This window comes from Dermacentor silvarum, chromosome 5 (genome assembly GCF_013339745.2).
Source record: "Dermacentor silvarum isolate Dsil-2018 chromosome 5, BIME_Dsil_1.4, whole genome shotgun sequence".
NCBI classification, from domain to species: Eukaryota; Metazoa; Arthropoda; class Arachnida; order Ixodida; family Ixodidae; genus Dermacentor; species Dermacentor silvarum.
The window spans coordinates 107,552,730-107,576,248 of NC_051158.1; the positions used below are offsets into that span (position 1 = coordinate 107,552,730).

Below are 23,519 nucleotides of genomic sequence, written 5' to 3' on the forward strand. Positions count from 1 at the left end.
TCAACAACCTTCGCTTTGCAGATGACAATGTCCTATTCAGCAACAACGGGACGAATTACAGCAAATGATTGAGGACCTTGAAGGAGAAAGTTTAAGAGTGGGGTTGAAGATTAATATGCAGAAGGGAAAGATAATGTTCAATAGCCTGGCAAGGGAAAAAGAGCCGGTACTTTGTAGCGATGCCTTTCTGGTGCTAATGCCGTTTCGCGCTTATCGCGCTTTGTCAGTGGTCAGAGCGATGGTCGGCTGGCGTTATCAACGGGATCAGCCGGCCGTGATCGGTGGATGATAAGACTAGTATAGAATGAGTCATGAGGCATCGCTACAAAATACCGGCCAAGAATTCAGGATCACCTGTCAGCCTCTAGAGTCTGTAAAGGAGTACGTTTATCTAGGTCAATTACTCACGGGGGACCTGATCATCAGAAAGAAATTTATTGACGAATAAAATTGGGCTGGAGTGCATACGGCAGGCATTACGAAATCCTGACTGGAAGATTACCACTGTCGTTGAAAAGAAAAGTGTACAATCATTGCATTTTACCAGTGCTAACATATGCGGCAGAAAATTGGAGGTTAACAAAGAAGCTAGAGAACAAGTTAGGGACCGCACAAAGAGCGATGGAACGCAGAATGTCAGGCCTAACGTTAAGAGACAGGAAGAGAGCGGTGTGAATTAGAGAACAAACGGAGATAGCCGCTAATCTAGTTGACATTAGGCGGAAAAAGTGGAGCTGCGCAGGCCATGTAATGCGTAGGATGGATAACCGGTGGAACATTAGGGTTACAGAATGGATACCAAGACAAGGGAAGCGCAGTCTAGGACGACAGAAAACTAGGTGGAGCGATGAAGTTATGAACTTCCCAGGCACAAGTTGGAATCTGCTAGCGCAAGGCAGGGGTAACTGGAGATCGCAGGGAGAATTCTTCGTCCTGCAGTGGACATAAATATAGGCTGATGACGATGATGTGACTGCGTGTTGAGGCGAAACGTGCGAAATCGATTAATGGGCGGCATTATAAACAAGAGCAATTCGCTTTTACATACATGGCGTAGAAAATATCCGACTCACCGCAAATAATACCATAAAATATGAAAACATCTTATTTCCAAGCATTCCCCCATTCCCGGGCATTTCCTGCACTTCAATAGCACAAATACATGGGCAACTTCGAGCTTCCAAAACTTGGCCTAAGGCTACGGGATGCTTCTGTTTAGCTATGATGCAGCAGTCAGACCGTATCTCAAGGATGGTCATGCGGAACCAATTCCCGTCATCGAGGATGCGATTACAACGAAGTACTATATTCCCCATCGTTAAGTAATCAGGGAATCGTCCACAACGACTAAACTCAGAGTCATCTTCGATGCGTCATCTCATGGCACTGGAATGTGTTCGCTCATCGACCACATGGAAAAACGCCCCAACCTCAGCAACGACATGTGAAAGATGTTGCTGCGCTTTCGTCAGCACCAGTACGGGGTCGCGGCCGACGTTCAGAAAGCCTTCTTGCAGATTAGAACCAAGCCGTGCAACAGGGGCGTCCTGAGAATCCTTTGGTTTGAAAAAAACACCAAGAGGAATATATTGACACGTGTAGTTTATATTTCACCAGCGACCGCTTTTCACCGGCTCACAAATGTTAAACGTTATCGCTCGGCGCAGGACGCGCCTGCATGTTTCGGAAGTTTCTCGAACGTTATCGATGCTTGTATTCGTTGTCTGTTGTCACCGACGCTTATGTAATCTGATAGTATGAGCGACGTGAATTGTCTAGTACTTTCTGGAAGACATGCGGGCACCGGCGATTACTCTGGAACCTTCGATGACTCATGTATAATAGCCGACGCGTTACGCCGCTGATCACATTTTGATGATCGCTGACTGTGTTCGTCGCTATGGTTGTGCTTCGAGTGCAACTTGCTTTTGTGAGCACAGGTTCGCCAATACAAAAGTTCGTTTTGTCATTCACAGTTTTGCGACTGTTTTCTTCACCGTCACTACAACGTGACAATATGACGTGCATCAGGTTCGCGATTACTGCATGACACGCGCGCCCTTTGGTACTATGGCAAACCCCTCTTTACCGACTGCCCCATTGCAATATCTGCCCCATTGCAATATCACTTCTAGCGCGTATCCCGAAAGCACCGTTGAACAGCTGAGAAGTTGGCGAGTTGCATTTATATGGATGACATGGTCACCCGCGTTCCTACTGCTCAAGACGCCTGCGAATAATACGACCATGCTACAGAGATATTCGTAGAAGCTGGACTGAAGTCGCAGAAATGGGTGACTAACTGCACCAACATGAAAAGACTCATACAACAGCAGGAGCAAACGAAGATACTCGGAGTACTGTGGAATACCAGATCAGACAACCTAAGTTGGAACGTCGATCCAGTTATTGAATATCTGCAAGGAGCTCGGTCAACGAAACGGTTCATCCTGCAGAGCTCCTCTCGTCTGCTCGATGCTCTACATCCTCCAACTCCTTTTCTGATCCGCACCAAGATCCTCTTTCAGAGCATTTGGCGAATGAGACATGAATAGGATAGCGAGATTCCGACACAATATTTCCAAGAGATCATGTTGCGTGGTGCAAAGATGTCCCTGATATTAACACTCTTTCGGTGCCCAGACTTTGTTTATGAACTAGCGACTTGAACTCATATGAGCTCTACAGTTTTGCGAATGCAAGCAACCCAGCCTATGGTGCTGTGGCTTACCTGCGGCAGAACCAAGAGGAAGCAACTGTAAAGATGCTCATGGCAAAAGCCCGAGTAGCTCCGCTGACACAGCTATCCCTTCCACGGCTCGAGCTTACTGGAGCTCTATCTGAGTGCCCGACTTGCGAAGCGTATAGCTGTCACACTGGGAATACCTTCTTCGAATTGCTACTTTTGGACCGATTCAACGGTGGCTCTTCGTTGGATCCGAGGTTTCGCTATAAGGTGGCAACACTTTGTTAGAAACCAGTTCACAGAAATACAAGATAATACTAACTCTTCTCAGTGGAACCACTGTTCTCGGGGCACTTGGGTCCGGTCTCTGATAGACAGTGATTGACAGGAACGGCTTGGTTAGCAAGACGTTAGCAAGGTTAGCAAGGCCCAAAATCTCGACTGCCAATCTGACCATAATACAAGACGAGGACTCAGGAGTAGACACCGTTACGCTCAATGCTTCACTTGCATTGGCGCACCCTGTCTTCGACTTGTAAAGCATAGTACCTGGTTGCGGGTGGTAAGGGTCACAGCATGGACACTAAGGTTTGTCGCAGCCGTTCGAGGCCTGCCAGCCCCTAAAGACCACCTAACGTCGGAGGAGCTCGCCGCTTCGGAAAGGTATTATCTTTCCATTGCCCAAAAGCAGCGATTAGGCCTTAAAGTCTCAGCCCTCCTGGGAGGACGACACCTCCCCAAGGCATCTAAAATCAGAGATTTGTACTCCTTCCTTTTGGAGGAGGATGGTTTGCTGGGGATTCAAACGAGACTTGGGAAGGTCGCAGACCAGGATGGCATCAAGCACACGATCCAGCTTTCCGGTGATCACCGCGCCACTGAACTCATGGCAACGTGCTTACACCGGAGGCTTTTTCACGCGGGAATCGCAACAACCATCGCAGAACTCCGAGAGTGCTTCGGGGTGAGGAAGGCGAAGCAGTGCGTGGAAAAAATGGCCGCGTATCTGCGTGCTTCGCTGCAAATGTCGTCGAAAGACGATAGTCTTCTGCCGGCCGTACTACATGAGTGCTGGTCTGATCCGCGGCCACCCGTGAGGCTGTTCTCGTACCATTTCCGTCCTGGCATGATAAATGCAATGGAGGTTTGTTTGAACAGATTTCATTTTACCGCATTATCACTGCTGGCATGCCATGTGTTCGTACCTCCACGATATGTCAGCAATGTTTCGGTCACGTGTGTTGTAGAGTGGGTTGTATTTCATCAAGCGGCCATTTATGTTTTGCCCTGCCTCAGACAGCGCTTCCTTTATGTTGAATCGGCCGCATCTGGCTGGCATTGATAAAATTGAGGAGGCGCTGCGTGAGACATGGACGCCATCTGGCAATACATCGGGAAACATGAGCTTGTGCAGAGGGTGTCCTTCCGCCATGGCAGAGGGCGCTCGTCGGTGCGCAGTCGGGGAAACACGAGCTTGTGCAGAGGGTTCCCTCCCTTCGTGGCAGACGTCGTTCGTCGGCGCGCATAGCATGGCATTTTCAGCGCAGCTTAAGAACCTAGGGTCTTTAGAGTTACGTATCTATGTATTTTCTATTAAAGAAACACACCTCCTAATAGTTACCTAGTGATGTTGCGCCTCAGATATGCGTAATATTTACTTTTTGATCGATAACGTTCACAAGTATGAACAGCCGTACCAGTTTAAGTAGTGTGGGCGGTAAGCAAGTGGTCCAACTTTGGCCGGGTGGCTGAATCGGTTGACAGACAGACAAACAGAAAGACAGACAGACAGACAGACAGACAGACAGACCAAATTTTCAGCGTCTAGGTTCCCCAAGAAAGACTATCGTCTTTAAAAGTGATCGGGTGGTCTGCTTGGTGCGCGCGCTTAAGGACCAAGCCTGCGACGGATCCAATGGCGTCGCTACCTGCAAACCGAGTGAATGTGTCGAAACCGTTTGACATTGCTGGTGTGGATTTTGCTGGACCAGTATACCTGAAAAGTGAGCCTAGACAGAAATCCTACATCGTGTTCTTCACTTGAGTGGTAGTTCGTACTATTCATCTAGAGCTTGTCTTGCGCTGAACGGCCTACGGTTTCTTGGAGACTTTTTGGCGTTTTGTTGCACGTGGTGGATTTCCTGCGGTGATTTAACCCCCCGTGGTTACTCAGTGGCTATGGTGTTGGGCTGCTGAGCACGAGGTCGCGGGATCGAATCCCGACCACGGCGGTCGCATTTCGATGGGTGCGAAATGCGAAAACAACCGTGTACTTAGATTTAGGTGCACGTTAAACAACCCTAGGTGGTCCATATTTGCGGAGTCCCCCTCTACGGCGTGCCTCATAATCAGATCGTGGTTTTAGCACGTAAAACCCCATAATATATCATTTCCCCTTTGATTGGTCCCGTATAGCCGATATGCAAGCGCGACCACCGTTCGTGCGTATTGGACCAATTTACTGGTTCTTTCGCCTGAAGCATCGGTAATAATTGCACGCAGTTTTGGCATGTCGCAGCAATGCGCTTGATGTCCTGCTCTAAGCCGGGCCACCAAAATAAAGACCTGCCTTTAGCCTTCATAGCGGATACACCTTGGTGGGCTGAATTTGTAGCCATATCACCTTCCCTCGCGCATCTGTTGGGACTACAAAGCGATGACCTCAGCAGAGCATTTCTTCACCTTTAGTAGCCAAAACGTACGACAGGTTTCTTTGATCGCGTGGAGCGACGTAGCTCCTGGGGTTGTGCTTCTGGTATTGTCGCGGATGTATCAGCCGCCCGTGGTTCCTTTATTACCGGGGAACCTGGTGTAGGAGGCCTCGGCAGGCCGACGGCTGCTGGGGTCTCATTTCTGCTTCGTTTACAAAACTTGATCCATGTGGCAGCTGGCAAGCCCGTTCGCAATCTTAACATCCCGGAGGCGAGAACCGGAAATAGCTTCCACAGAGCCCGGGAACCACTTATCGTCGGCGCCGTAATTTCGCACGTACATATAGTCTCCCAGCGCAAAATTCCAGCAATATTCATAGGCAGCTTTGGCAGGGCAGTCTCTGGAGGAAAAGACATGTCCAATCTTGTGCGCAAACGGTAACCTAATAGCATCTCTGAAGGAGAAGGGCCCGCTTGGTGTGGTGCGTTTCGATAATTGCACAACACGCGGGCCAACGACGTTATGAGGCAAACACCTCCTATCTTCTTCAAGCCTTCTTTGAATGTGCGCACGCATCGCTCGGTTAGGCCATTTCTCTGGGGGAGATAGGGAGGTGTTCCAATATGCACGATTCCATTGTGCTGCATAAACTGCTAAAACTCCCATGCCGTGAATGGCGTCCCGTTGTCGGACACCACCGTGCGCGGTATGCCGAAAGGGCTAAATATTGTCCTGAGGGCATTGATTCTGTTGAGAGTGTTCACCTGCGACACGGGAACCGCCTCGATCCACTTTGTGTGTGAATCGGCGACTGCCAGTATCATTTTACCTTTGATTGGTCCCGTATAGACTATATGCTGGCGCGACCACCTTCGCGCGTATCGGGCCAATTTGCTGGTTCTTTCGCCTGAGGCGTCGGTAATGATCGCACGCAGTTGTGGCATGTCGCAGCAATGCGCTCGATGTCCTGCTCTAAGCCGGCCCACCAACATAAAGACGTGCCTTTTGTCTTCATAGCGGATACGTCTTGGTGGGCTGCATGAGTAGCCTTAACAGCTTCCCTCGTGCTTCTGTTGGCACTACAAAGCGATCAAGTAGAGCATTTCTTCAGTAACAGACAGCTCATGGTGCTTGTCGTAGGAATGTGCCAGTTCTTTCGTTCCAATGATAAAACTGTGCGGCCAACCTCCCCGTGTGCACTTGCGTACCTGTGCGAGTACCTCATCATTTACGGCGAGTGCTTAGAGTTCCTTTAATGGCACGGCCGGTGATATCACTGGTCTAGGGCCAGTACGATTTGGGCCTCCATTTCCTGGTCCGCTTCCTCCTGCAATGGTTGAGGTAGACAGCTCAGAGCATCGGCATTGCAAATGAATTGTCCAGGATTATGTTGCAACCGATATCGGTAGGTCCCGAGTATGATGCCCCATCGCTGAATGCGGGCAGCGGCCATAACCAGCTTTTTCCTGTCCGCTCTTAGGAGACCCAACAATGGCTGATGGTAATTTACAAGGGTGAGTTGCCTGCCCAGCAGATAAACTCAGAATCTCGTGACAACGTAGCCGAGAGCCAATGCGTCCCGTTCGATCTGCGAATTCTTTTCTGCGGCAGTAAGCGTCCGAGATCGGAATCCTAAGGGCTGATACTGTCCTTCAATTCGATGGAGTAGGACCGCTCCCGCATTGTAGAGTGACGCAACACACTCCAAAAATAGCTCTCTTGCAGGGTCGAAGTGAGTCAGCACCGGAGCGGAACGCAAAGCGGCTGTAGCTTTCCGGAATGCATTATGTTCAGGCCCATCCCAAGACCATTTTGATTTATTTTCCAGAAGTCGGTGTAAGGGGCTGATGAGCGTGGACAGATTAGGCAAGAATTTGTTATAAAACGTAAGGGGCATGCCCATAAAGGACCGCAGCTCCATAACATTTCGAGGAGTCTGAGCCAGCTTAATTGCCTCGACGTTCTTCTCTGACGAGTGCAAACCTCCCGCGTCAATTCTATGTCCTAGATAGGTAACGGACGCCTCGCCTACTCGGCGCTTGTCCGCCCGGGCCTTCATGCCATATTTTCTGAAACGCTGCAGAACAACTTGCAAATTCGTATACGGATTATCATTCGCATTTGCTATAAGGACGTCATCTAAGTACGCTTGAACCCCTGGAAGGCCTTGCAGAACATACTCAATTGTTTTTTGAAGAATCTCAGATAGGACGTAATTCCAATAGGCAGTCGACTATAACAGAAGATGCACTTGTAAGTGTTTATAACAACTAATTTACGTGAATATTCGTCAAGAAGAACTTGGTTGTAGGCATCACGTAAATTCAAGATGCTGAACTGCTGTCCACCGCGAAGCGTAGCGAAAATGTCGGCTACTACGGTTAGGGGATACCTTTCCATTTCACAGACTGGGCTCATGGTTAAAGATCTCGACAGATGCGAATTTTCCCATCGCTTTTCAATACGGGAACCACCGGGGCTGCCTATTCTGCATAGGAAACAGGCGAATTAATGCCCCCGGCCACGAGTCAGTCTTACTCGGCGGAGACCTTATCTAGCAAAGCTAATGGAACGCTTCTTGCCTTGCAGAACCTTGGTGTTGCTCCGTGTTTTATATGCAGCCGTGCGGGTGGTCGCTTGACGAGTGCCACGCCCTCCGTGAAAAGGTCAGTGTACCGATCTATCACGGGTGCAGCTCCTTGACTCTCCAGCTTCACTTAGGCTGACTACGACGCGATGTGAAGAAGCGGCGCCCCTTGTATCTTTAGTTTCCGCAATAAGTCATGGCCGCAAAGGCTAGGACCTTCGCAGTTTAACACTACGAGATTGCAGTCCAAAGTCGCTGACTTATAGGAAGCTTGCATTAGCAGAACTCCAAGCACAGATAGTTTTCCAAGATAACGTTAAAAGGTTAACGGAGCCTCAGAAAGCGGTGACCACTTATGACGATAGGCTTCGCATATTCCTTTGGGCACCACGTAGACTGGTGAGCCTGTGTCCATTATCATATTCAGTGAAATCATATTCCACGTGAAAAGCTTCCGTAGGGGCGGAACCATGCATTGATTACTTTTTAGTGACCATATTTGCAATGCGTTGCTACCACTATCTTCACTTTTCGCTGAACATTCAATTATCGCCAAGCTTCGATGGGCGGCAAGTGATCGAGAGCATGCTCGCGCCAAGTGACCGTGTCGCCTGTATTTGTAACATCGGCGCCTTCGCCGCGAGCACGTAATGGCTTAATGCCCCTGTCTGCCACAGCAGCTACATTGTTGCGATAACATGCTTGGCTTATTGCTTATTATTGCGGGTTCTCCTTTCCGCTGAAAGTTGAGCCCACCGACGGCGTCACGTTGCCTGTCGATCTGTTGCGAACCTAGCTGGGCGCTTTCTGCTGCTAGAGCAAGTGCTTCGGCTTACGAAAGAGTCAAGTCCTTCTTCACTACAGCTGTTTCTGCTAGTTTTTCGACCGCACTCCGCAATCGATGCGATCCCTCAGGATTCGCTGCAACATCGAAGAGAAGTTGCAGTTATAGGCTAGCATATACAAATCTCGACGATAAATGCCTGCATAGACTCTCCTTCTTGTTGGTTTTGATCAAAGAACTTGAAACTTTGCGATATCTCGTTAGGTGACGGATCATAGTGTTCATTTAATGTTGAAACGACTTCTTCATAGCTCAGCGAGCTTAGTTTTCTCGGTGCCACTCCACCGCAAAGAATCTGAACGGTGCTTGATCCTAACGCTGCAACCAAGGAGGCCCTCTTCTTGGCGTCGTCTGTAACCTCGCTTGCTTCAAAGTAGGCGTCGACTTTTACGAGATACGCGTGCCACTTATCTGTGTCCTCTACGAAATCCGGAAGCTTGAGGGCCATGGCTGCGGCTGGGCCGATGGGTGTCTTTGTCTCGTGGCTGGTACCCGGCAGCTGTTGCGTATCGGTGGGAATTCTCGTCGCTACGATGCTTACGTGTTACGATGCTTACGGGTGGCGGCAACGCCGCTCCAGTAGTGAACAAGACAGTCGTACGATACAGAAGACACCGGGTTTATTAACACTCGTGAATATAAAAAAAAAGTCAAGGGGAGAGGGAACGTGTGATATAAATCAAAGAAAGATTGTGCACATGCGCACTAGATGGAATATCTTGGTCGTCAAGTTCATGGGTTACAGCAGAAACGTAACTAATGCAGAAAGCAATTGAAGCTCAAATTTTTACAACACTATAGAATGTTTGCTTCTATTACGTCAGCCGTTTCCAGGCTGAATTCTCTACACTGTTGCCACAGCTTGATGAAAAAACAAAATTATTCTCAGGGTCTATTACAGAAGCGCAGATGAAGACTGCTGATGAAAATGTGCAATCAGGAGAATCACCCACGCCGGATGGGCTCTGCTCAGCCTTGTATAAAGCGTGGAAGGACATGCTGACGCTGATACGGAGGTATTCAGTGAAACATAATAGAGAAAAATTGCGCCACTATCTTTGGACGCGATAATCCTGTTCAATTCGAAGACCGAATCGAATAGGACACTATTCGATTCGTTATTCAAAAATTTCACGTATTCAGACACCCTTAAAAACTAGTAACCTAACAATCGGCAATGCTATGTCATATTCAGAGGAAGGCACCATTCATTGCCAATTATAGAAGTGTAAATGCTGATTTATAGTACCGGTTCCTTCTTTTCCTAAAATCCCGACATTTTCACACTATTTCCATTGTAAAGATCATTTTACGGAGCATGTTACGAAGCTCCTGTCAGTACTGATAGCTTTATTTCCAACTTCGGACACACCTGTTGCTCATGTCAGACAGCCTACTTGCATGCATGTTGAATAAGCCTGTCATCCAAAAGTAAAAAAAAAATGACACACTTGACTTGTGGTGCGATTAGGTAAGCGTGCCATTTCACAGATACCGCATAAATGACCTATCGAAACAAGTTCCACAAGCAACATTCATTGCAGGGCTGGTATTTCGTAGCGATGCGTTATGCTTTATTCTGTACTAGTGCTACCATCCACCGCTCATGGCCGGCTGATCCCGTTGATAACGTGAGCGGACCGTCGCTCTGACCACTGACCAAGCACGAAAAGCGTGAAAAAGGCATTTGCATCGGAAAGGCATAGCTACAAAATACCGGCCCAGGTGTTCTTAACGACTCGCATTTTACACGTTAGAACACAAAAGTTACAGTTTCGAACTTCTGAATAGTATGAAAATACGGCATTATGAAAATCTTTATTCTAGTTTTATCCCCGAGGAAATTTACGCAGGTATTCACAAAGGCCCTTTTCTACTGAATATGCGTTGTACGATGGGTTTCCACACATAGCTTGTAGGATAAAATGACAATGGCGAAGTGGATTTCTCATGGCGTCTTCGGTGACCCACATCGTACAGGTTGTTCGCTCTGTAAATGCAAAAGTTTCGTTAGTTACAATCTCTTAGTGGACTGACAATGACATAAGTGTGTGGCAAGCACCCCTAACGGGGAAGAGCTTGTCTGGATGCTTATAAACGTCTCATGGCCGCCACTTCAGTTCACGAACTGGGCCAGTTCACTTATGGTACCGCGAGGTCGTATCTACCTAGTTTTTTTTTCTTTTCCGTAATATTCATGGAGCAATATAGCCACATAATGTTACAAATCAAGTCTCAGTCTATTTGTGTTCAAATATCAAGTGCACTCACACAGGCCCCATTATGGCAAGGCAATTAACTGAAAATTAGACCCAACACAAGACTTGTGAATAAGTGTTGTCATTAGTGCTCTCAATTTTTGGTTGCAGTGATTGTGAGCAAGGCTCCCCTGTAAGAGGGGAAACATCTGTTATTGCTAATTTATGGTGGTCGGCGTTCAATTATCAACTAGCCACTATGCCTCCTCCCAACCAAAGTGGTTTCCATCAAACTCTTAATTTTACCTTCTTGTATTGTACACTTGTTGCAGAGCTTCCTGAAAAAAAATCTTTGTTATTCTGTGTATTTGGTAAAGCTAAAATTCAAGTGGAGTACTTGTAGTTATAAAACAAATTTATGCGAGCATCAATTCAGTTAACACGATATTCACAGAAAGAAAAAGTTCTTAGTTTGACGTTTAAATTGTTTCAAAGAAAAATTCCAATGAACGTTAGTCTCGAAAATTATAATAACAGCAACAAAAACCCTCTGAAAATTTCTCTGTGTCAAAATACTGGGAAAAAAAACGCGAATTCTGCCAAAATAACAGTCATTGCCGCAGAATTCGACCATCCTTCTCCTTAGAGTAAGTCGACCCATGGTCGGAGCCGTGTATTGCTGCCCCTGCATAATACACTGGGGGAAGCTCGGTGCTCTCGCTGTTAGGAAAATCTGCCGCGGTTACGTTTTTCGCATTCTTGTTGTTCCGCCTGAAAATGTTAGACCTCTGCTATATAGGTCTGCGGTAGTGATAGGCGCGTAACCTTAGCCCAACAGCGCATGCCCTGTTGCCTCGCCGCATTGTCTGCCTCCGTTGTCATGGGTCGTTTTGCAATCGCAACCATGAAGACGTTGCTAAGGTTACTCGTCCTGGTCACGAACATGCACTGACGCAGGTTCGCTCGAAAGAAACTCTGCAACCTTGCGCGCGAGCAACGCGGTCCGTAGCAATAAAACATTTGGCAGAGACACTTAAGACTGCTTGGATGTGCGAATGCGAAAGGAATATATTCCCTTTGGTGAAGTACTCTTTTCCGCACGTTCCGTGTCCGCGCAAGCTCTACCGTGCGTTCTAACTGCCCCTCGGTGAGGCCAAATGAAAACGCACCAACCGTCTGAACGCACTCGCTTGCCCGCGAGGAGTTGATAGCTCGAAGAACCGCTCATCGGCGTCCAATTGGACGTTAATACATTTCATTTCATACAGTCATTTTATCCACTCATGACGTGGCGCCACCTCCTACCCATTGGCTGCGCTGTCATGTGGATAACGACGCACGCACCAGGCCACACGTTTAGCCAGCCTTAGCCGTGGAGCGGCCGTGACGTCAGGGAAGCATACTCGTCTCGCACCCCGGAGGCTCGGGTTCGATTGCCAGCAAGATCAAAATTTACCCAATTTTGTTTTCAAATGCATTAAATGATGATGATGATGATGATGATTTATTGGCACCCCCTTTGAAGCGGGGTGGCGACAAATAGTCACCTAGCCTGCTTGATTTAATCAGGTATACTATACATGTTCTTTATCTAGCATTTTGTATACCTCTCAGTATACCTTCTTCAAAAATTTAGCTTGTACCGCTGCCTATGATTTTAAGAGATCAGGTCGTATCCATCTTTTCCCTGCTTTTTTTCCACCAGTACTCTAATCGTCTCTTGCTGATCTCTACGGCTGATCTGTTATGTTTCCTTCCACTTTAAACCCAAGCGCTTCTGGGAGTTGCACGTTACCTACGGTTCTCGCTGGGTGGATCCCGTCGCATTCCATTAGGATGTGCTGAGTGGTCTCTGGATCTTTACTGCAGCATACACATGTCTCATCTAGTTCCGAATATTTGTTCCGATATGTTTTCGTCCTTAGGCAACCGGCTCGAGCCTCAAATAGCAAGGCACTGCCCTTTGTGTTATCGTACAGATTTTCCCTTCTAATTTCTTTCTTCTCATTCTTGTAAATCTCCATTGTCCTTTTCGTTTCCATTCTTTGCATCCAATTCACGGTCTCTATTTCTCTCACTTTCTTTCTGATGACCCCTGGTTGTCTATTTACAGTTTCGATTATCCTGTACTTGTTTGCCAACTTCCTTGACCTCTTCCTCCATTCTGTGTCCACGCTTTTCATGTAGAGATACTTGTGCACTTTAGCCGCCCATTTATTTTCATCCATGTTCCTGAGCCTTTCTTCAAAACTAATTTTGCTTTGTGCTTCTCTGACTTCAAAAGAGGCCCAACCCATGTCTCCATGCACTGCCTCATTTGTCGTATTACCGTGTGCTCCCAAAGCCAACCGGCCTACTGATCTTTGGTTAACTTCCAAACCCGCCAATATATCCGATTTTAAGCATATAATGGCATTTGCGAATGTTAGCGCTGGCACCATTACTCCTTTCCAGATTCCACGCACCACCTCATACTTATTGTGGCCCCACAGTGCTCTGTGTTTCATTAATGCTGCATTCCGCTTCCCCTTTATTTTCAGATTATCTTGGTGGTTGCTTGAGTAATTCTTTCCTTCGTTTATGTGTACGCCGAGGTACTTATATTGCTTCACTATGGGTATTACTTGCTGTTGAATTGACACCACGAAGTTACTCGTGTGTTCATTAAAGATCATAATCCCTGATTTCTCTGTGCTAAACTTAAGGCCTAGATTTGTCGCTGCGTTCCCACAGATATTCGCAAGTATCTGTAAATCTTTTTTATTGTCCGCTAGTAGCACAATGTCGTCTGCGTACATCAATCCAGGGACCTTCTGTTGCACCATTTGTCCATTACGCATGTAGGATAAATCAAAACCTAATTCGCTGTTTTCCAGTCGTCTTTCTATGCCCTTGACGTAAAGCGTGAACAACAATGGTGACAGAGGGCATCCTTGCTTCAATCCTTGGTGAATTCCCACCATTTCATTTCCTTTTCGGCCTTCCCATGCCACTTGTACTTGGTTGTCTCGATATATCTCCCTCAGCAGCTCCACGAAATCGTCATCTATGCCTTCGTATTGAAGAATATCCCACAACAATTCCCTGTCTACGTTGTCATAAGCTCCTTTAATATCTAGAAATGCTACCCATAAAGGTCTTTTCTGAGCTACTGAAATCTCTATGCACTGAGTTAGTACAAACATATTGTCTTCTAAGCGTCTGCCTGGCCTGAACCCATTCTGTAGTTCCCCCAATACACCGTTTTCCTCCACCCACTTCGACAGTTCTAATTTTATGGCTTGCATTGCCATTCTATATATCACCGACGTTACTGTAACTGGCCTGTACGAGCTCGTCTTATCCTTATCTCCTTTGCCTTTGTAGATGAGATTCATCTTGCTTTCACGCCATCCAACGGGAATATTCTTTGTTCTAATCACTTGCTCTATGGCATTAGTCAGCAGTGCCTTGCTTTTTGGACCGAGGTTTTTGATTAGCTGTATTGGGATTTCATCGGGTCCTGCTGCCGTGTTGTTAGGGACATTTTCTGCTGCCTTTTTCCAATAAAAGCTTTCTATGCTGAATTTTGATCTCTCAGGCCTCTCTGTTGTTGCTGGATCTGTTGTCTGAACTACGCTTTTTCTCGTACCTGAAGTTATGCCTGATAACGTCTGTGATGTACCGCAGCGCATCATCGCCTTCATAGATGTTACCGTCTTCATCCCTTATAGCCGTTTGCGAGTTTCTAGTTGGAGCTCCGAGTGCTTTTATATGGTTCCAGAATCTTTTTGGGGCGCCTTTGTCTCTTTTGTGAATGTTATGCACCCAACGTTCACTTGCGCATTTAATTTTCTCTTGCACGAGCTCACTCGCAACCCTTTTCTTTTCTCTGTATGTATTCCATCTAAGGAGCACCTCTTCTTCTTGTAATCCCAACTTTTTGGCTTCTCGATGAACCCTAGATGCCTCTTTACGCTCTTCTATAGCTTGTTTAATTTCCTTGTTCCACCACTTACGTGGTTTCCTCTTTCCAATCCAACAATTGTATTGCCGTGTCCGCCTTATTTCATGCTGCATAACCTCCACCAGTTCCTTATATTCCCAGACTGCTGTAGGAAAAGCCTCAATTTTCTTCTCTATGTTGTTTGCGATCTCTGTTATTTGCTCGTCATTCATTTTTAAAAACTCTGAGGCTATTGGTTCATGTTCTGCGCTGGTATCTCTCCCAAACTTTAATGCTAAACGTCTATGATCGCTTCCCAGGCTATTTTTTTCCATTTTCGTCTATTATCATTTGGTCCAGTTGTTCGTAGACCATTTCTGAGACTAAGGCGTAGTCGATACATGACTGCCTGTTTCCGCATTGCCACGTTACCTGTCCATGACACTTATTCTCCCTGTTAACTACTATAAGGTTCTGTTCATCACACAAATCCAGCACTAGAGAGCCGTTGTAATCAGTATATCCGTCTAAATCGTCCATGTGCGCGTTCATATCTCCCACTAATATCACCTGGCCCGAGTTACTGAACTCATTAATATCGCTTCTAATGCAATCGACCAATTCCTTATTTTTTTCCTGCTATCACTACCTGTCCATAGGTAAGCTACTCCCAGCCACGTCTTTTTACCTTGCCATGTACCACTAATCCATAAATGCTCTTTACATGTCTCGTTTACCCTTCGCCACTTCAGACCTCGCCTAATTAGTACGCCTACGCCTCCGCCTTTCCTTGACCCGGTCATTCTGTTGCACCCTTCCCATACAAAGTTGTCAATAACAGGCGGCTGCTCCAAATCTCGTAGATGCGTTTCGGTCAAGGCGTACACGCTAATCGCTTCATCATTCAGTTGCGTTTGAATTTCCAGCCATTTTTCCTGCTTACGACCACCCTGCATGTTAATGTAGCAAATTTTACCTTCTCTATTCTTATCCTTTCTGCGTCTTTTCCTGACTCCTGGTCGCCTAATTCTGCCCTTTACTGGTGTTTCGCTATGTTCAATACTCAATCCTGCTTCCTGATTGCCTGGGGCCCGCCTAAAAAAGCTACAGCTCGTGCCGCGAATCGACTTCCGACCGGTGTTGCTACACTTTCACTAAAATGTATCCCGTCACGCACAAAAGCGCCTTCGCGGCCTGCTCGGTGCACTTCTCGGTTGATGTCAATGACCGTAAAATTCATTGCTTTAGCTAGAGTCCAAATTTCCCTGTTTACTGCAAGAACTGCCCTTTCAATTTTATAACCCTGCCTTTCAACCTCTGGCACCGTGCACACCGCGATTTGTACTTCTTTTGAAACATTCCGCAGGTCGGTGACCCCTTTGGCTATTTGCTTTGTGATTCCTGCTCCTCGTCCGTTCAGTACGTCAATCACTCCGCCCATTATCACCACTAGGTGTCTCTCCTCCATTGTGTCCCACATGCGTTCCTTGGCCTTCGCTATCACCTCTCTAATCGGCTTTCCGGGAAGCGCGCTAACCTGGACTCGTTCGTCTGCCCCTACCCTCTCTGCTATCGCCGGTTCTACTTTACGCATGTTGGAATCCCCAACAAAGACAACTCGACGCTTTCCTTCCCCCTCACCGCCGAAAGCTGCCCCCGAAGTCACAATGCCCTCCCCTCCTTTCTTATCCTTGCCCTTGGCTTTGTTTTCTTCCCCGGCCGCGTCAGTGGTATCCCCTTCGTGACTATCACTGACGTTTCCGCCACTGCTTCCCGGCGTGGCGGGTTCGGCTGTCTCTGCACTCGCATCGGAGCCAGCTCCGTTCGCGGTGCTCGCCTCGATGCGTTCATCATTGCTTTGCAGAATGGTGGCGCTCAGCTGGATTTCTGCGTTAGCTAGCTTTTCTTCTGCCTCCTTCCTCTGCTTCTGCTCGATTTTAAGTTCCTTTTCTAGCTTTCCAACCCGCTTAGCTAACTTATCCTTGTCTTGCTCTAGGCGGTCTAGCCGCGACCCTAGCACACACATCCTACAGATAAAATCTGCACCATTCGCTTCGCGTGCTGACTTAAACCGCGTTTCTTCCAGCGCGTAGGAACGCTCGCACTCAGAACAACGCACGCGTGGGTTCCCCCTAGTACCAACCATCATCTCGTACTAACAAGGCGTAGATGTGGGAAAAAAATTTCTTTACCTACTTTTATCTAAGCGAGAAGACCAAGAAAGTGAGAAAGCCTTAAAATAATTTATAAAGATTGCTTGGCTAAGCTAACCCTCCTAAAAAACCAAAAAGTGAAATATAAAATAACAAAACTTATCTCTTTGGCACGCTGCTCCTGCTGCGCTGAAATGGCACCTCGACTCGACACGTCCGCTCCCGTCGGCTTCACTCGTGAGAGTGAAGCCGACGGGAGCGTTGCTTACAGTACGTTACAGTACGCTAAAGTACGTTGCTTACAGCGACCTCCCTGAGAAAGTTGATGTAAATTCGAGTTCATTTTTTTACACTCTGTCGTCGGTAATTTTTGGTACCATCATTCGGTAACGCCGCCGACTACACCGCCGGATTCTCGCGTATAGGGCATTTAATGCGTTCGCATTAAAATGACCTTATATTCTCACAGAGTAGCTCTCGACAACAAACAGCACCGGTATGACGATGTGAAGGGACAACTTGTTTCAGCATCGGGATAAAAAGAGACCCTAGCAGCATAGTCATCAGCAAGCTGCTGCGAAGGCGCCTAAATACTCAATGATTATGGTAATTTTCGTGCCATCGCATACATCAGTCCCAGACTCCGTATTTTGTTGAGACGCGTTCCAAAGAGACCCTCCTCCTGTTTATGCTGAATGGTAAGCTTGGAAGCCACAACGTTCTCCTTACGCGTGCGTTGCACAATCAATAATATTGCGGTACTATTGTTACGGTACTTAGTACAGCAGTTGGCGACGGTACAATTGGCAGTGCAGCGCACTCGTAATGCGGAGGTTTTCGGTTCCAATCGCACAGGCGGCAAGCTATATTTTTAGTCACTTTCATTTCCCGATACGTCATCATTTTGTACATTTTGAAATTACACGCTAGATGATTTGCTTTATAGTTTGCGTGGCTTGATCGTCTGTACACTTTTAGTCATGTCCTGGTTAAGCTCGCGGATATAAGTGCTATTCTTCGGCGTGCCGCACGCTTAAAGGCATACATGCGGCCTCGCAAGAAGGGTCATGCGTGAAAAGTCATACACGGCATAAGGAGCAGTGAAGATCCGCATATAAAAGGGGTTAAGAATGCGGCATGCCACTATGTGGCCAGTAGATCCTGTCCCAAATATAGACGGCCGAGGACCATGCAGTGCATTTCCTGGCACAGCTCCGCTGGTTTGGAGCGAATATTTTTTCCATCAGAAGCCGTGATTAGCAGCAGTTACATCTTACAAGAGTAATAATGTATAATCTACAGTTTTTGATGCAGTACGATTCAATTACGGCAGAAGGTAACAAACGTCAACAGTATTAGTTGCCCTTGAAAAAGTAGGATACTGAAGCAATTACACTCGGAAAACATTTTGGCTGCTCTTATTTCGGAATGGCGTACTTGAACTTATCCTTTGTCCTCGCTTAAACGGTTACAGCAGTTGCTTAGGGGAAGGATATTGTATATCTTTGACTTGGAAATTCTTGACTGCTGCTGGGCGGTTAGCCAGGACTGAAGAAAATTAGGCACACTTTTCATTGCGTTCTTCTTACATATGCGACGAGACCGTGCCTTCGTCGGCCTCATGTTTCATGTTTTCTTTTTACGTTCCCCCGCACGGCCGGCGCTTCCACTGCCGCGATGATGATGATAATTATTATGGAAAGACATCTCCCTTAAAACGGGGTAATGACAAATCGTCCCTAACCTGCTTAATTTAATCAGGTATGGTATACATGTCTTTATATCTAGGATTTTTGTATATGTCTCTTTAATCTTTTTTTTCCTCAACAACTACCTTGTACCGCTACCTATGACGGCCACATATCCGGATGCGCGGAGGCGAGCGCAATCTGGTGGCGCTACAAGAAACTCAGCGACGCACACGGCGCGCGCCTGCCGCTGATTGGTTGAGGTTTTGCCCACGGACACGACAGACCTTGTAGAGCTACACAGCTTCATTGTCAAAAAATAGTTGCATAATTTAGAGGCAAATAACCGGACACTTACCACCTTTCATAAAAGTGCCAGTTAAAAGACAGCGATCATCAGCATATAACACGGGGTGTTTCTCGGCTCCTTCATAATCAAGCCATGCAAGTGCTTCTGTTATGAAGAAACAGAACAGTTACTACGGCTGGAGTTACTTGTTCACTCGCATGGACTGCCTGATGCACAAAAGAGAGTAGCCATCATGACTTGAAAAAAAAATGTTGACATACCATAAGGGGTCCGTCGCTAATTTTAGAAGATAGATGCCTATATTTTCTGTTTGACATGCAAGCGCTGCGCATCCTCAAGAATTCATCGTGAGAACACTGCCTTCAAAGCATGCAAACGTCTATGGGAAGTGCTTTTTTATACCTCTCGCAGGCTTTCTATAGGACGCAGAAAAAATCATTACCTAACTAGTAGGAAGTTAGAAGCTGCTGAAGTAGATGTTCGCTGACCAGTTGTGTGCCTACCACACCATGGTACGCAGAGAGGCTCAAGTCGAGTGGAGAGTGCGCACGACCCTAAAGCTATCAAAACATTTTATCGGTGGCGGGAAGCGCATTTAATTACACCATCTTGGTGAAAACCAACTTGTAGTCGTGCGTAACATTGGCGCGCGCGCGAAGACGTTACGTTGGAGGAAAGGTGCACTCTTTAGACGCATAGCAGCCAAGACGGTATTACCGTATAGACTCGTGAGGGGCCGCCCACCCAACTTAACAGCCGAAAATATGAAAAAAAAATTTATTTCCAACGAAGAAGAAATCGCGTTCGGTGCCGCGATGCCGCGCCCGTGGATCGGGGAAATATCGCAAGCTGCGTGATTCCGCGTGGCGCTACAAGATGTCGCGAGCCACTTAGTATTCACACCTAGTATCTTGAACCATCTAGTAGCGCCCTTACACAGGACCGAACCAAAAGGTTAAGTCATGTGTAATAGCCGCACCTTGTCAAAATTGTTAGGAAAAAGTGGGGCCCTGACACGAGTCTCTATTGTGTTTCTGGTGTGCAGCAACAGTTTTGTAGTGGCATATGTTTCCCCAGAGCATAATTTTCACGGAATGTTAATAACTATTTATCCCCTTTTGCTGACACACTTGAAGCGCACAAGCACACCAAAATGTATGTTCGTCTTTTCTAAAACGCACGTACGCCACGCCAGCAATAAGGTAAACGTATCGCAAAAACACGTACGATGAAATGTGACCATTTCATTTTCTTTATAATTTCACAGCCCATTCCACCTGTCCGTCCGACAGTTCCCCCGTGCGCCTCCTTGACTGAATGTGCTAGAGAGCGTCTATTTGAAGAATTAATGAAAGCACTAACTTAACAAGCTCGGACGTAATCACGTGTGCTGAAGACGCGCACTATGTACCCGTCTTAGTGACGTCGTGACTGTGGCGTTGTGCTGATAAGCGTAAGAGCTCTGGATCCAATCCCGGCCACGCTGGCTGCGTTACAATGCAAAAAACGCCCGTTTAACGTGGGTGCAACATAAGGAACCCCAGGTGGTATAAATTACTCTGGGTCACCCACTACAGTGTGCCCCTTAACCAAATCGTGGTTTTCGAAAGTTGAGCCGCAGAACTTCATTTTTAGTCACCTATGTGACCAATAGACGTGTGAGAAAGCAGGGCAAGAGTATGGAGATATGTTGGAACTCGCATAAAGAGCGCGTTGTTAGTAATTGACTGGGGTTTGTATTTGTGGCATACTGCGAGCTGGAAACAAGAACCATTCGACACGTTCTCATTGTTAAAATTGGTGTTTCACTTTAGTTTGGAAGTGCTGACACGAAAGCGATGTGATGTGACAGTGATGTCTAAATGCACAATCAACCACCTGTTTTTTCTTTTTTTTTTCAAACAATGTTGACCAGTTGCTCTCTTCTGAGCGGCGTCTATGTTAAGAGGTGATGTGGTACTATGGAGTTGACAAAATCTCTAGAAGCGAGCCCGAGGCAGCAGAGACGCATACACAGGTTAGTTGGAACGCTGCTTGAGTCATACACATCGGCACGGAATTCAATCCTGGAGCAATAATGTTTTTCGTTTACGGCTGCACGCGACGACCAAGCGAATAAATGTCACGCTACATTGATTACTTTTCAGATGAAGAAAATGAGCCCTTGACATATATTAAAGCAACGATTGGCTGTCGTCGGGGCGAGATGTCCCCATGGACAGTAGTTGCCTTTAGAGACGGCATGTATAGATTGGCAAGCGAGATGGACACGATATGGGCAACAAGGCAACCGGCCATGGCAAGGCCATACAGCACGCAATACCTACCATTTCCCAGTGCATATGAATCTGTGGTGGCTGTTTGGGAATGTGCGCGAAAGTTGACGGAGAAGGAAGTGAATTCGCTGGCGCGTTACGTGCGACATTCGATAGACAGAGGACAAAAGGAGGTCTTCGCATCTGCATCCTTATCTTTTGTGGTTTGCTCTGCTGCGAGGATGTCAGATATGGGTAGCACAAATCATGTCGGCGATTTGAAGCGTGTCCTCAGCGTCTTCAGCATATATAGAATATCTTGTCAGAGCGACCATTGTCATTCAGTTGCTGGAACGACGTTGGTGTGGCGTAAACGTGTACACGAGAAGTAGGTGAAGCTATATATTAATTGAAAGAAATGTCCGTTCCAGACGGCGTAGGCCTTCAAGGGTCCCAGCATTTGGCTGCGCTTCTTGAGTGAGCACGGGTCTAACAACCAGTGTACAGGGCCTTGACAGTCGGCGTTTGTGTTGCGTTTTTGGGGAGAGAGTCCTATATGCGTACATCGTGGAGGTGGGGCGTTACACTGTGCTCCATAGCGCGCTGAGACTTGGCTGGCTAAGCGAAGTCGGCAAGCAAGCAACGTGGCGGGGTTTTACTGTCGTGGGTGCCCTGGAGTCGGCATTCCCAATGCAGTGTACTCATGCACGCGTTACCACAGGAGTCAGTGAAGGATCTGCAATGTGGGTCTTTTGTTTTTGGAATGGAGGGAGGCATTCGTACATTACCAGACGCCATGGCTGGTAGATGGACGCGTAAGAGAAATGCGTCTTCGCATCGACACTGTTGAAGACATAGAAGTGTCAACATTTAGAAAATTGCAGCTGCGCAAAGGAGGTGAGAAATAAGCCGGCTTTATAGTGGCTATAGTACAGCATTTGAAAATTATTTCGAACACGCAATACAACAAAATAAAAGGAACTGCAGCAGAGGAACAGTGCAAGTTATTTCCACCGGTAATGCCAAAATCGCGTTTTTTATTCCGCAACAAACTTAGGTGAAAGGTAACACTGTTAAACATTGAGCTCGGCATTTGTACTTGCCTGAAACTCTCGATGATGTTCGTAATGCACATTGGTTGATGAGCTAGCTGCTCTATCTATCTATCTATCTATCTATCTATCTATCTATCTATCTATCTATCTATCTATCTATCTCTCTATCTATCTATATATATATGTATATATATATATTGTGGGCATTTATTGTGCAATTCTTCATCATCTTTACATTATCATCATCATGGGTGTGCCCCTCATCTTCATCGCGCGTGCGGGCCCATCATCATCAGCGTGGACTGTCGAAGGCTGTTCAGGCTGGTTGTGGACGCCGCCCTTCTTCGCCGTGTCGTCTCTCGGGCTCAATAAAGGTCCGACCTTACTGTGACGTCACAAGTGGTGGAGGTGCTTCTTGGTTCCCCGTCCTCTACGCCCCTGGCCTACTCCCTGGAGCTTCGTTCGGGTCGCCGCTTGTGCCCACTGTCCGTCAGCATGTCGCAGGACGAGCAGCCTGGCGCTTCTACCCTAACCTTCCCGCCTCCACAAGCCGCACCTTCTGTGATCATCAGCGGCCACCAGCACGGTCCCCATCTGTTCGCTGGTCTTCGTGGTGAAGATGCTGAGGACTGGCTGGATGATTACGAGCGCGTAAGCTCTGCTAATCGGTGGGATGATCCCCACAAGCTCCGCCATGTCTCGTTCTACCTGACCGGTGTGGCAAAGACCTGGTTTTTCAACCATGAGGTTGATTTCACCGGTTGGACGAACTTCAAGCAGCAACTACGGCAAGTTTTCGGCACGCCGGCGGTTCGCTCTGCCCTTGCGAAGAAAACTCTGGATGCTCGCAAACAACACTCCGGCAAGTCCTACACATCGTACATCGAGGATGTGCTTGCACTCTGTCGCCGTGTCAATGTTGCCATGGCTGAGTCAGACAGGATACGCCACGTTCTTAAAGGTATTGGGACTGTGGCCTTCAACGCGCTCGCCGTCAAGAACCCGGCTACCGTCTCTGACATCGTCTTGACGTGCCAGCGCCTCGACGAACTCGAGTCCGTACGCTTGCAGCCGGACTTCAGCGAACACCGTTCTGCGGCAGACCCCGACTTGCGCTTGATGATCCGGGCGATCATACGCGAAGAACTTCAATCACTTGGCTTGTC

The 23,519-nt window shown here is 47.3% G+C and overlaps 1 long non-coding RNA gene across 1 annotated transcript; it reads right to left on the bottom strand.

Moving 5' to 3' along the window:
* Positions 1–10,568: 10,568 nt before the first annotated feature.
* On the bottom strand, positions 10,569–19,176 carry LOC125945943 (uncharacterized). Its single transcript, XR_007467246.1, has 2 exons — positions 19,092–19,176; positions 10,569–10,759 (listed from the first exon to the last, which is right to left on the bottom strand). It is a non-coding gene; the product is annotated as an uncharacterized LOC125945943 (long non-coding RNA).
* Positions 19,177–23,519: the final 4,343 nt, after the last annotated feature.